The sequence below is a fragment of the Scyliorhinus torazame genome, chromosome 20 (assembly GCF_047496885.1).
Source record: "Scyliorhinus torazame isolate Kashiwa2021f chromosome 20, sScyTor2.1, whole genome shotgun sequence".
Lineage (NCBI taxonomy): Eukaryota > Metazoa > Chordata > Chondrichthyes > Carcharhiniformes > Scyliorhinidae > Scyliorhinus > Scyliorhinus torazame.
The window spans coordinates 6,539,409-6,552,880 of record NC_092726.1 but is presented as its reverse complement, the minus strand read 5'-3'; the positions used below and the strand labels follow the sequence as shown (position 1 = coordinate 6,552,880).

At 49.4% G+C, this 13,472-nt stretch overlaps 1 protein-coding gene across 2 annotated transcripts in view; it reads right to left on the bottom strand.

Annotated features, from left to right (window-relative positions):
• The window catches only part of LOC140396834 (rho-related BTB domain-containing protein 2-like), a 60,769-nt gene extending 48,333 nt beyond the window's left edge, over window positions 1-12,436 (bottom strand). Inside the window, exon 1 of one of the 2 annotated variants that reach the window (XM_072485590.1) lies at window positions 12,257-12,436. The gene's annotated coding sequence lies outside the window, so the exon portion shown is untranslated. Of the gene's footprint in view, window positions 1-70; window positions 280-12,256 lie in introns of those variants that run through there. The other variant, XM_072485591.1, reaches the window with a different exon arrangement.
• Window positions 12,437-13,472: the final 1,036 nt, after the last annotated feature.

The window sequence follows — 13,472 nt, the reverse complement described above, 5'->3', positions numbered from 1 at the left end:
CATGCAAAAATAAATCTCCCCCCCCCCCCAGGCTTTGTCCACATAAACCTCTCGAGATGAACACACAAACCTGCAGTAAATTGTGACACGGAGTGCTCCAAGAATGAACCGGAAATTGATATCCGAAAAATAAAATCCATCTCCGAAAACGAGCACAGTTGAATTGTCTTGCACACAGAATGTTTCTCAAAGCTCAAATACAGTTCAGCTGCTACCCAGGTTTCAATGTCACACCACGTGTTATCTTTTATTTAGACCACACGAGACAGAGATTTCCACTGTCAGCCTGTGAACCCTCTGCATTCTGGTAATATTGCCAAAGAGGCGTATCTTTTTGTAATTTTTATAAATTTGAAGTGCCCTATTCGCTTTCTTGTTCCAATTAAAGGGCAATTTAGCGTGGCCAATCCACCTCCCCTGCACGTCTTTGTGTTGTGGGGGGTTAGACCCACGCAGGCACGGGAGAATGTGCAAATTCCACACGGACTGGGATCCGCGGCCGGGATCGAACCTGGGACCTCGGCGCCGTGAGGCAGCAGTGCTGACCCACTGCGCCACCTCCCAAGGAGGAGGTGTTACATTGGTACGAAGCTCAGCCTGCAATTAAAATTCAACTTCTAACGTACGGTGCACACTGCTTTCTCTCTCTCTGTGCCTGAAACTTCGGAAAGTGGAATGTTCCACACAGCACTGTAATCTGAGATGCCAGCTGGCATTTATAAATAGCACAAGCATTCACCAAGGGTTCAAGTATTATGTATATACGAGTGAATATTTCTCCAAATCCAATGTTTTCCCCCACACCAGCTCCATCACTGACGATGCAGCTGCAATCTTCCGCCTGTTCAATTTAACGCTTGAAGGATTGTATCCGGAGGACTGCAGAAACGGGAGGAATGGCCCAGCCCGGAATATGGTGCAGTGATCACAGTCCATCAATCAAATCCAGGCCTTGACTATATCGACAGGCTAACCCGACAAGCAGGCTCTTGTTCAAGTGCACACTTCCAGCGGGTGGCTCAAGATTGAGGAGGGGGACCGGTGGGGGAGCTGGAACGGTCTTTCCCATTCCCTTGGATCAGGCACGTTTGGGCAAATGCTCAGTGCCGCGATCGCAGGGATCGAAACTGGGACCTCTTCAGGTCATTGGATAAGCTCAGTGAGCCACGGTGGAAAGCCGTCGCCCATAGGCCGATCGTATTGACCACTCATTTGAACGCTCAACATGTCGGCCAGTTCTGGCAGCTGGGATCACGGCAGCATAGTGGTCAGCACAATTGCGGGTGCTGTGGGTCCCAGGTTCGATTCCTGGCTTGGGTCACTGTCTGTGCGGAGTCTGCACGTCCTCCCAGTGTCTGCGTGGGTTTCCTCCAGGTACTCCCGGTTTCCTCCCACAAGTCCAAAGATGTGCAGGTTAGGTGGATTGGCCGTGATAAATTGCCCTTAGTGTCCAAAATTGCCCTTAGTGTTGGGTGGGGTCACTGGGTTATGGGGATAGGGTGGAGGTGTTGACCTTGGGTAGGGTGCTCTTTCCAAGAGCCAGTGCAGACTCGATGGGCCGAATGGCCTCCTTCTGCACTGTAAATTCTATGATCACGTTTGGTGCAGGGATCATTGAGGTCAGTCTGGGGATCACGTTGTTGCTTCTGTAGGGTTTAGCCGTGGCCCAGAGGTAGCCAGAATGGGGAGGGTGGCCTCAGTGGGAGAGCCAATGAGACGGGGTGAAACAGCTTTGAGGTGGAAGGAAAGCCCTGGTTTCTCTCCGATTCCTGAGACGCAGTCAGCAGGTTTTTACACCAGCCATCTATTCTTCATGACACTAAATGCAAAGCAGAACGCTGAAGTCAAGTCCAAACTGGCCGATGGTCTATTTATAGGCACAGTGAGGACTCGGTAATCTGGAGTGCTGTCGGAATTGTTCTGCACATCACACGTAGCAGATCGAATTTCAGGCAGGCAAGACTCCCAGGGTTTTAGCTGTGACATTCGCCATTGTCAGATGACATGACGAAGGGCACAGTGAGCATGGCGCTGCCTGCACAACGCCAGGCGGCAGTGGTTTCTGCTCAAGCACGTGGCATTTTTTATAACATCGATCCAACATCGCAACGCCATCCAGCTCGGTGACAACTGAGCCCGCCTTGCGGGGGCCACAAGGAGGTTTTAGCTTGCAGCCATGGATGGTGACGATGGAGTCGCCAACTCTCCTTCCATCACCCGGCTGACCAGGGATCTCTGCTGCTCTTACCGTCCGCCACAGACGGGTGGCGAAAGGATTTGTGGGCTGACCCTCTCAACCCGTTTGGCCACGTCATTGAGCTCACGTTACCGGGGCCATCCAGTCCTGGAGAGGGGATCGAACCCGGAATTTCTGGTCCGCTGCAGCATTGGGCCCCCGATCCAGATGAGGAACAGGGAAACGGAGCAACAGGAGGAGACCACTCAGCCCCTCTCGCCTCTCGCTCGCCATTCAGCGAGGCTGCGGCTGTTCCGTAATACCCACTCTCGTCCCATCTCCCTTCAGATCTTCGGAAAACAAAAATCCAAAGATTCAAAGTTGCAATCGACGTGGCATCAATTCCCATTTGTCGGAGTGGGTTCCAAACTTCAACCACGCTGTGTGTGCAGGAGGTGCTCCCTCACTCCACCCCAGAGGGGCTTGGCTTCAACTTTTAACTTCTGCCCCCATTGGCCTTCGACTCACCAGCAAGTAGAAACGCCTTCTCCCCGTTTACCCCATTTTCTCCCCTTCATACCTTGAAATCTTGGACCAAATGTTAAAATCCCAGTTGATAATAAAACTGGATGGGAAGATCCCAGTATGGAACCCTGGCTCAAACTTTCTCTTTCTTTATAAAACGTGGAGGAACAGTGTCACTGGGCTGCTAATTAGTCTCAACTGCTTTTACACAAACTCCGATCCATAGATATTTCAACTCGCGTTCCACGGGTTGTAGCAAAATCTCACAAACTTCAGATATCTTTCTGGCATCTCAAGTCTCCTTCTCAGTTTAGTCTGTCTTGACTGAATAATTCACTGTTCTGGTACCTTTAACCTCAGACGTCTTGGAAACTTCTCTCCATTTACCCATTTCTTCACCTTCAGGTCTCTAGTTTCCTTAAGTCACTGCTCTTCAGATCTCTACACTTCAGAGTATCCAATTTTATTCTCTCCCAATTAAGGGGCAATTTAGCGTGGCTAACTCACCTACCCTGCACACTGTTTGGGTTGTGGGGGTGAGACCCACGCAGACACTGGAAGAATATGCAAACTCCACACGGACAGCGACCCGGGGCCAGGATCGAACCCAGGTCCTCAACGCTGTGAGGCAGCAGTGCTAACCACTGCGCCACCGTGCTGCCCACTACACTTATCTCCTTAACCCACTACTCCATGGTGTGGCTGGGCTTCTAGCACAGCTGAGTGATGTTCCTTCTCCCCCTTTCTAAACCAACTGCTTCTAACAGAGCTGTGACTGTGTGTGCAAAGAGAGCCTTCTCTCTCACGACCTATCTCCAACTGCAATCGAATTAGCTACACTAAACCTTAAAAACTCCTCGATCTTACAAGGCCCCAGTTGCTGAGCAGCACCCACATGCCTATTCCTTTAATTTATTCTTCACACCGCAGCCCTCTCTAACCAGAACAGAAACACAGTTAGAACCTACCAACCCCAAACATACAAACATCTCTTCCAGCATGAATCTAAGGACAGGTTTTTGCCCCTCCCCCTCCGGCACAGAAACATTAAATTAAACCCACTTAAAACTGCATCTTATTTCCAATTTCCTCACATCAAATCACCCACTCCCGTTTTACATTCCAGGAGACTACAACCCAAGCTGGTGGCCTTGGAGACCATGGGTCATTCTCGCAAACCTCTGCTACGCTTGCTCCAAGGGCCAATTTATCCTTCCGACTTCAACTAAGTGCCAAGGAGAAGCCATACTGTACGTTCTCCACAGGGAAAGGGAGAAACTGAAATCACCCTCACCGCTACAGCCACAGGGAACTGGATGAATTCAGGAGTGTGGCCAGAAGCACCTCGTAGGGAACCTATCTGCGCCACCGTGCTGCCCTCAAAAACTGTTCCACTTCTAACATTCCCCACTTCTAGGGCAGCACGGTGACGCAGTGGGTTAGCACTGCTGCCTCACGGCGCCGAGTTCCCAGGTTCGATCCCGGCTCTGGGTCACTGTCCGTGTGGAGTTTGCACGTTCTCCCCGTGTCTGCGTGGGTTTCGCCCCCACAACCCAAAAGATGTGCAGGGTAGGTGGATTGGCCACGCTAAATTGCCCCTTCATTGGAAAAAAAATGAATTGGGTACTCTAAATTTATTTTTTAAAAAGATTTTTTTGAAAAAAGAAACATTCCCCACTTCTTACAAAAGATGCCAACCTTGAAGATCTTATCTCTGTGTACACAGGTGATGTCTATTTTTAAAAAAATATTTTCCAGTGTCTGCACAGTAGTGTGTGTGCCGGGTCAAGGGGAAAAGGGAAAGCTACACTTGCATGAAAGCTTTTCCATGGATATCAAGTTGAAAATATTGATCACACTCCGACTCACAGTGCTGCACAGAGCGAAGGCCGATGCTCAAAACACTTCCAAGACAAATTCAGACAGTTCACTTTCCCCAGATGAAATAAGGAAGGGCATTTTCACCAGACACAGCGGATCAGAGTTATCAAGGTGCAGAAAACGGAAGGAGGCCTGTGCGAAACAAACACCGGAAAAGATCTCTTGGGTCAATGGCCTGCCTGTGTGCTGTAAATTCAAGGTGATTCTGTCTAAAACAGGAAAGGCCCTGATCGTCTGCTGTGGTGAACAGGTGAACTCAAATACCTCTCTTTACTATTTTATCAGAGGTTTTTCATTCTGACCAATGAAAGTCTCTGCTGCAGTATTTTGAGGCGAGAGTACCTTTGTGTTTGTCTGGGAGGATCAGACGGTGCAATTTCAAAGCTTGGTTAAAGAATACTGAAAGATGACTCACTCCGCTGAAGACTTTGCTTTCTAAACTACACATCGCTCTTGAATCTCCTGATTTTTGCTGAACAGTTATATTCGATTGGGCAGCTCATTGAAGATGGACATTGGTTAGCACAGTGGTTAGCACTGCTGCCTCGCAGCGCCAGGGACCCGGGTTCAATTCCGGCCTCGGGTCACTCTCGGTGCGGAGTCTGCACGTTCTCCCCGGGTCTGCGTGGGTTTCCTCCGGGTGCTTTGGTTTCGAAAGTTGTGCAGGTTAGGTGGATTGTCCACGATGAAGGTGTCCAGCGGTTAGGTTGGGTTACGGGGATAGGGCGGGGGAATCGAGCCTCGGCAGGGCGCTCTTTCAGAGAGTCGGTGTAGACTCGATGGGCCGGATGGCGTCCTTCTGCACTGTCAGGATTCTAGGATCCAGAAACAGAGGCTTTCTTCGAATCGGTCGAACTAATAATTAGCCGTGTCAGATGATGTTAGAGCGTGGAAATCCATTTGATATTTTACAAGCAGCATTTATCGTTTCTGATTCCGGTTTACTTCACCAATATTCCTGGGTTTTTTTCAAATCCTAAAACACAGGAATAAACAGTCGACAATGTAAAAATACACCTGTATGGGAGCAGTGTGCAGCATGCGCTAGCAAAGTTAGGTCGCCTTTGTGTAACTTCAGTCGAGGACATCACATGGCTTGCTGGTGGGGTGTAGGTTGTCTATTGTGCTGCATTTCAAATGGGTGGAGGAGGCTGATGGTGAGAGAGCCTCCTTTGCCTGCCCCGCGTTGGTCAAACACTTATGCTTCAGAGTTATAATTGGCATTATTTCTTGTGGCAGATTATTAAAGTACTGGATGATGGAGTTTTGTGGATGACACAAAGAAAACCGGTGCAGTTTAAGAAGATAGCCAGCTGTGGTGGTTGGATCATAAGCATCTCTCCCAGTTTCACCGGGAACACAACAGGCGAAGGTGGCTTTGTGAGAAGTATTTAACGTTTCCAGAATGGTGGACAGAAGCCAAGTATATTTGCAGCTCCATGCTTGTGGGTGGAGAAGGAGCACACTGTGGTGCCAATTAGTAATGCCAGCTGTCAAGTCCCCGACTTCATCTCTTTAGCATTTCTACTCTTGAAGCCCACACATCGGGTGCAGGACAACTGTGATTCGGTGATGGATGAGGCCGGATTTGCAAAGTACACAAAGACTTGACAGGCCCCGATTTTGATTTCTGTCCCAGTTATCAAAACAGCCATCCATCACGTCGAACCTCACAGATCCGAGGTTCAGTGCGTCGCACTCTCCCGGGGCAGCCGGCAAGTTCCAATCTCACTCCGGGACCCGAGCACAAACATTCAAGACTGATACTCTCATGCAGCACTGTGGGAGTACTGTCAGGGGTGCTTGCTTCAGGGTCAGGCATTCCTCTGGGACAAGAATAAAAGACCTCCTGACAATATTTCAAAGGAGAGCGAGGTTGTTATCCCCCGTGTCCTGGTTATTATTCAAAGCGGCACAGTAGCACAGTGGTTAGAACTGTTGCTTCACAGCTCCAGGGTCCCGGGTTTGATTCCCGGCTTGGGTCACTGTCTGTCCGGAGTCTGCACGTTCTCCCCGTGTCTGTGTGGGTTTCCTCCGAGTGCTCCAGTTTCCTCCCACAAGTCCTGAAATCAGCCATGATTGAATGGTGGAGTGGACTCGATGGGCCGAATGGCCTTACTTCTGCTCCTATGTCTTATGGTCTTAAAGACGTGCTGTTGGGTAATTTGGACATTCTGAATTCTCCCTCTGTGTACCCAAACAGGCGCCGGAATGTGGCGACGAGGGGATTTTCACAGTAACTTCATTGCAGTGTTAATGTAAGCCTACTTGTGACACTAACAAAGATTATTATTACCAGGACTTTGGCAGTTCTGTTGGTCACAGAAGGCACTATGCAAATGTAAGACATTTTCTAATTTCTTTCTACGAGTTGATTGATGTGGCTAAATTAAACTCTAATAAACAACAATGCAAATTTATGTCCAACAGTACTTTGAAAAATAGCAAGTGTGGCACTCCGCTATAAAGAACCGTCTTCAAAAATCATTAAGTTTACAGATCGTGCCATCTGCCCTAGACATGATTTAGCTATGCACATTTGTTCTCCACCTCAACTGTTGAATTACACGTCTAATTTATAATAGAACATCTGATGAGCAAGGTGTCACTGGCTGTGAAACTATCTTTGTCTAATGTGCCATTCTATTTTTAGGGAGCGTGCCAGGCGACAAAGACACACACACCAAAATAAAAATCCAAGGATCCAGAGCATGTGGGAGCAGTCTCACTCAGCGTCGCCGCAGCGAGCTGTCTCAGAACATCTGCTAAGAGCTGTTAATAGCTTGTCTGTGCTCCCCGTCCACCATCCAGCATTCTTACTGAACCACTGCACATCAACTGCGAATTACGGGAGAGCTGTTTATCACACGCGAGAGAGACATGTGAACAGACTTTAAAATGAGTTACTTTTCCCAGGTGCAAGATATTTTCAAGCTTGGTGAACCCAAACTGTCAAAGTGTGTGTGGGCCACCGATTTAAGAATTTCCTCTGTGTAACAGGTCCTCAGGGGGAGTGTTCCTCCGGGGGCTCCGGTTTCCTCCCACAGTCCAAAGATATGCAAGTTAGGTGGATTGGCCATGATAAATTGCCCTTAAATGTCCAAAAAAGGTTAGGTGGGGTTACTGGGTTATGGGAATAAGGTGGAGATTTGGGATTAAGTCGGGTGCTCTTTCAAAGGGCTGGTGCAGACTCGATGGGCCGAATGGCCTTCTGCACTGTAAATTCTACGATTCTATGCCCACACTCGCTTTTGACGTCAGTATACATATTAGTGTACACTCTATCACCATTTACACAGCAACTTGATCAATGTGCATCTCACCGCATTACGGAAGAAAATATTTACACTGGGACACGTAAGGAGATACAAGCTCAGATGACCAAAGGCGTGCTTAATGAGTTGGTTTGAAGGAGCGTCTGAGAGGTTGAAAGCATGGCAAACAGGCAAGGAGGTTTAGGGTAAAAGCAAATTACTGCGGAGGCTGGAATCTGAAACAAAAGAGAAAATGCTGGAAAATCTCAGCAGATCTGGCAGCATCTGTCGGGAGAGAAAAGAGCTATTGTTTCGAGTCCGATGACTCCTTGTCAAAGCTAATGGACTGAGAAAGTGGGAAATATTTATTCTGTGGAGTGAGAATGAAAGATGAGTCAGTTAATTCCAGAGCTTAGGGACCAGGCATCGAAAAGGCCAGCCACCCATGGTCCAGCGATTAAAAGCACGAGTGCTTCGGAGACCTGAACGGGATGAGCGCAGATGCCTGAGAACGGTGGGGCTGTGGGGCGCACTGCTGCCTCACGGCGCTGAGGACCCGGGTTCGATCCCGGCCCTGGGTCACTGTCCGTGTGGAGTTTTCACATCCTCCACGTGGGTCTCACCCCCACAACACAGAAATGTGCAAGGGAGGTGGATTGGCCGCGCTAAATTGCCCCTTCATTGGGGAAAAAATAAATGAATTGGGCACTCTAAATTTAAGAAAAGAACTGTGGGGCGGGAGGAGATTCCAAAGATAGGGAGGGGGGCAAGGCCACAGGTTGATATTGTTTACAATTGGAGTTTTTAATTCCAGGTGGTGCTTGACCCGCCGCTAATGCTGGTCAGTGAGCTCAGGGGTAACGGGACGTGATGCAAGTGAAGACATGGGCAGCAACAGCTTGTGCAGAGTGGAGTGCGGGGGTTCAGCAAGGAGTTAGCTTAAGATGACCCCTACATTGAGAGAAAATGAGCACAATTGCTGATCTGACATTTAAAAATCCTCGATCTTCACCGACTGATCTTGGGCAGGAGCAACGTTCCGGCAACAGTGGTTGAACAAATGAAATGTAAGCACCTCCCCGCCAGAAAATAGCCCGTTCCTGTCAACATACAGTTTCAAACTAACTTGTTTCAACTCTGACCTACCAGAAGCAGGTCGATCATATCCAGGTCTCAAATAACTTCAAACTTATTCAATCTCGCCTCGAGGATTATGGAGGAGAATTAAAAATCAAACAGGGAAGGGATCAAAGCTGGAGTTAATGTTTTGAGTCCAATATAATTAGTCTCCGGGACCCCGGATAAGAAGAATTTTGGACTGGAAACATTACCCGTTTGCTCCCCACAGATGCTGCCAGACCTGCTGTGTTTATCTGGCACCTTGTGGGGATTTTTCCTCACATTTCCAGCATCCGCTATGTTGCTTTTTTTTTACTTCTATCAAAACTGGACACTTCCTCGTCTGCCCGCTGTTCTCTGTTCTGGTTTGTGCATTCACCTCATTAAATTAATGGTTCACATAAATATTGTGCATGTTATAACTCAAAATCGAGTTATTAACGACTATCTCATCTTCCTGCTGCAAACATTGAGTAACATGTGGTGGAAACGAACAACACCACAGCAAACTGAGCAAGTTTTAAATGGCTCAGCTTCACTGAAAACAGGTTGCATGGTCATGTATCCCATCTCTGTGTGTGGGACCTTGCTATGCTCAAATTGGACACTTTTGCAATGTCGCACAGGTGAGTACACTTCGAAAGTACTTCATTGGCTGTGGAGTGCTTTGGTCATGAAGCTGCTATTCAAGTCAAACTTCTTTCACTTCCTTAACCTGAAGATTGTCGAGTTTGATAACCCGCAAGAATCTTATGGGGTGGCAGCAATTAACTTCTCCATGAAGCCGGCAGAATACGAGCTCCCCCGTTAATGAGGCTGGGGACCTCTCAACAATCCATAATTGTGATATATGAAGCCGGCCTATTGAGCAGAGGCAAGGCTCACCCAGTCTGAAGACCCGCACATCCAAACATAGGAACAGCTTCTTCCCCCCAGCTACTAGACTCCTCAATTACTCCCCCTCGGACTGATCTGTTCCCTGTAAGAACACTATTCACAACGCCCTATGCTGCTCTTGCTCATGTATTTGCTTTGTTTGGCCCCTTGTTCCGCACTGTAACCAATCATTATTTGTCAATGTTCTCTGTCGATTACTCTTTTTTTGTCTACTGTGTACGTACTGTGTACGTTCCCTTTGCCGCAGAAAAATACTTTTCACTGTACTTTGGTTCATGTGACAAAAAAAATCAAATGATCTGCCGTGCGATATATATATTGTAAATACACTAAGTTTCTTTGAACTACTTGGTGTGGACTCCTCCGTGGCCTTATAAAGCCACGTGAGCCACATTAGACACTTCATCCACCCAAAGGAAGGCTACTTGGTAATTATTTCCACGTCATTCTTCAATTAAATCACAACAGTGAATTAGACTACAGAATGCACGCATAAGATCCCCTTCATGATAGAATCCTTCCGCCCTTACTTGCATGTTACTCCAATCCCACGCTACCCGGTTGCCTCTTAACTACTTTCAGGGTTGAACACAATGTCAATGTGTTCGTCTAAGGGCAGTTGGCGAATGTGTGCGGATACGGTGGAAAAACAGGATCAGAATTGACGGTTCTCTTGCTAATTGTTGTGCCTCCTGATACTCAAGGTACTCGAGTATTGAGCCACACAGACAGTGGCCACGAGACTGAAGTGGGGTTCCACCATTCAGTTAGATCATGGCTCGTTTGCACCTTAACTCCATCCATCCACATTGCTTCCGTATAACCCTTCTCTTTCCAGCTCTCAGACGCAAGTCGAATTGGTGCCGCCCGAACTTGGACCAGAACTTGTGTACAAAGCCTAATCTGCGAGGGTTACTGATTTGCTGAATTTTACAATGGATGTTTTGTGTTCCAGCCCGTGAATAATTACATGTTGAGTCATTTACTAAAACTGTTCTGACTAATGTCTGAAATCTGCAAATAGTAATAAAGAAACAGTTCCGTCAACTGTTTTGTTTTGTGTCTGGCTCTCGTGGTTTCACAATGGAAATATTTATCCACTTTGCCATAGTTTTTAAAAGTTGAAATCCATGTCAAAAATATATTCAACTGCAAATAACCAGGAAGCACAAGTGCCATTGGCAAGTACAGAATCAGCTGGGGAGGGAGTGATGTGGTGCTGAGATGCCACTGAATCAGTAATCCAAAAGCTCAGGCCTTGGGGAGCATGGGTTCAAATCCCACTTCTGCAGCTCGTGCACTTTAAATTTAACTCAAAGTTAACCTCAGAAATGTTGCCATCAAACCATCATGGATTTTCATTGGAAAAAAAAATCTGAGCAAGCAATCTGCTGGCCTTATGGTGGCTGGCCTGCAGATCCACAGCAACGTGGCTGCATGGTGGCCCAGTGGCTAGCACTGCTGCTTCACGGCGCCGAGGGCCCAGATTCGATCCCGGCCCCGGGTCACTGTCTGTGTGGAATTTGCACATTCTTCCCATGTCTGCACGGGTCCCATCCCCACACAACACAAAAGATGATTTGTGGATGATTAAGTGGATTGGCCACGCTAAATTGCCCCTTAATTGGAAAAAAGTGAATTGGGTACTCTAAATTTTTTTTAAAAAGACTCTTACCTGCCCCTTCAAGGGTAATTAGGGATGGGTAACAAATGCCAACCCACGGAGCGACACCCATGTCGCACGAAAGAATAGAAAAAGTTACTCTCGCCCTGATGAACTTTGTCTCTTATCTCTATTAACACCACAGGTGATTGCACTGACCCGTCACCGGTTAGATTGGGTCTCTGAAATGCATAATTCATAATCTAATCTGCAGATACAATCCTTTCGTGCACACATTAAAAATGAAAACGTTTCATCTCTTTGCGAAGAGTTGCGTTCATTACTAACCCCTCGCACGAACTGTATAATAAAGTGGTGGCCGAGCAAGGCTGGCTGACACAGGGGGAGGGGGGATATTCGGCCACAGCAGGGCACACATGGCTGTGAGGGTGGGGAGAGAGGGGGTGAGGGGTGACTCACTCTCCCTCCCGCACTGATGCTGGGCGAGGCGACAAGGCTGGGGAGCTGACACCACATGTCCCCCAGCCAGAGTGTGCACACAGCTCCCTCTCCTCCCTCTCTCTGCTCCGCTCTGTCTGCACCAGGAGGAGGGGGAAGAGAGTCCACATCCCCAATGCCTGTTACCAGGACAACCAGCTCCATTGAGACACTGATGAACCAGGACAGGGGGGGGGATGAAACGCCCCTTTCCAAAGACAGAAGCTGGGGAAGAGGGGAGGGGTGGGGGGATATATAAATGCAGAGCTGCCCGCGCCTCGGAAACTGAAAGACACAACGTACCGTGCAGAATGGTGGAAGCTGCCTGAATGAGGAAGTGTCTCCTCTCCTCAATGTATCGCAGTCACTGTATCCACCCGGACAGAGTATCCATCACCGCTACACCAGCGGGGCTGCCCGCAGGAACACAGCGCCTGGCTGCTGGATGTGGGGGTGGGGGTACTGCCCGTGCCCCCTGGCCGTGCCCCCTGCACGCTGCCCCTCTCCCCCGCTCTCAGCAGCCCTCACGCTGCACCCACCGCCCGCTTCATTCATAAAAATAACAAAGCTGCTGCAGCGAGCCCGGCTGGGAGGGGGCCCGCCTCCTCCCACCGCCCCCATTGGCCGCCGCCCGCCCCGCCCCGCGCTGCGTCACAATGCCCCCTCTCGATCGATTGGTCGGCCGCCACGCCCATCTGCTGACGTCGAGCGACGGCGGAAGGGCCAGGCCCCGCCCCCTGGGTTCACATGCTTCTTGTTTCACATTCCGCTGTGTGCCAGACTCAGCAGCTGGGAGAGGCTGCAGGCACATCCCATCCTCCCTCCCTCATCCCTCCCTCATCCCTCCCTCCCTCCTCCCTCCCTCCTCCCTCCCTCCCTCATCCATCTCTCCCTCCCTCATCCATCCCTCCCTCCCTCATCCCTCCCTCCCTCATCCATCTCTCCCTCCCTCATCCATCCCTCCCTCCCTCATCCCTCCTCACTCCCTCCCTCAGCAGCTGGGAGAGGCTGCAGACACATCCCATCCTCCCTCCGTCATCCCTCCCTCCCTTATCCCTCCCTCCCTCATCCATCCCTCCCTCCCTCATCCATCCATCCCTCCCTCCCTCATCCCTCCTCACTCCCTCCCTCAGCAGCTAGGAGAGGCTGCAGAGACATCCCTCCCTCCCTCACCCCTCCTCACTCCTTCCCTCCCTGCCTCCCTCATTACTCCCTCAATCCCTCCATACTCTCCCTCTCCTCCCTCCCTCCCTCCTCCCCACCTCCTTGTTGGCAGACATGAGAGCCAGCAGGACCCTCCACATTGCCAAACTACAGAGAAGCAGCTTTCTCTTCTGTCTCTCTCATTCCCCACCCCCCATCCCAGCTCTTCTTCAAGTCCAGCCCCTGCTTTTTCTTCACACACACACTCGCCGCCTGTTGAGTTCCAGACCTCACAGCCAAGAGCTGTGACAATGGGCTTCAAGCGTCAATGCGGACAACTGGTCAGCTTGTTTGGATAAAACCTGGATGTTGGAAC